Source organism: Epinephelus lanceolatus, chromosome 14 (assembly GCF_041903045.1).
Source record: "Epinephelus lanceolatus isolate andai-2023 chromosome 14, ASM4190304v1, whole genome shotgun sequence".
NCBI classification, from domain to species: domain Eukaryota; kingdom Metazoa; phylum Chordata; class Actinopteri; order Perciformes; family Serranidae; genus Epinephelus; species Epinephelus lanceolatus.
The window spans coordinates 38786634-38787705 of record NC_135747.1 but is presented as its reverse complement, the minus strand read 5'-3'; the positions used below and the strand labels follow the sequence as shown (position 1 = coordinate 38787705).

Sequence of the window (1072 nt, the reverse complement as noted above, 5' to 3'; positions counted from 1 at the left end):
ATGGATGATGAATTAAATGTAACATATATAACTCTTGGTGGGCATGTCGAGGTGGACAAGTGCACGTTTTGTTATCATTTTCACAGCATATATTCTAATGATATGCAATAATTCTACTATTTTGTACCTTATCTAGGTTCACAAAAACCTGTCAACTCAAAGTGTTTAACTGACTTTTTATCTGAAAAACAGATCATATCATATTCTGCATGGCTCTCTCAGTTACATATAAGTTAAGTGCAACACACATTGGCAGCGGCGCGCAGCAGTACTGTCGACCCAGCCCGTTAGGTGGCTGTACCTACACTAGTTGCCAACAGTTGCCAACTGCTAGTAACAGAAGAAGAAGAGGAAAAACTTTGAGGCAACAACAACTTGGATTTCACGGTTAAGTTTCTTATCAAAATCATCTTATTAAAAATTTTAAAAACTTAAAAACGTTAAGCATCCAGATACCCCTTTGAAAGCTACAAATGAAAAGGCTTTACTCGCAGCGCCAGCCGCGCTGGAAATAGAGCAGTGGGCTGAAGCAGAGTGGTGCAGCGTGTTAGCCGGTGCCAGTGTGGGTTTGTTCATAGAATATAATGGAGGCGGGCGTTTTGACATGTGGCGTATGGCAGCGGTGTGTGTTGCACTTTAGTCTTTTGGTGGTGCAGAGTTTTTACTGTTGGCAACCATAGCCTATGACAAGTGTCCAAATATCATGACCAAAACAACTGTCAGTATTTTCCTACTTTTAGCTTGGGTTCTGCCTGCTTGTCAGGTCACAGTGCCAACTGGTTTGAGTGCTAATAAAAAATTCTGTAACTTTATTTTACAAGGGGTTTTTTGTAATGATACAGTTTATAAACTTCAATGTGTGGTCTCAATAGCATATAATATACAGAATATGGTAATTTTGCTTGATGTTGCAATTGTCCCTGTGCTTTTCATACTTTTTACATACACAAGAATACTTATAACCTAAATAAGTAGTCGAGAAGTCAGACGAAAAGCTACACAGACATGTTTACCTCATCTGATAGTTTTAGTCAACTTCTCCTGTCTGTGTGCATATGACATTATTACCTGA

At 38.9% G+C, this 1072-nt stretch overlaps 1 pseudogene; it reads left to right on the top strand.

The window, feature by feature from the left end:
• Positions 1-1072, top strand: LOC117249884 (olfactory receptor 2S2-like; annotated as a pseudogene).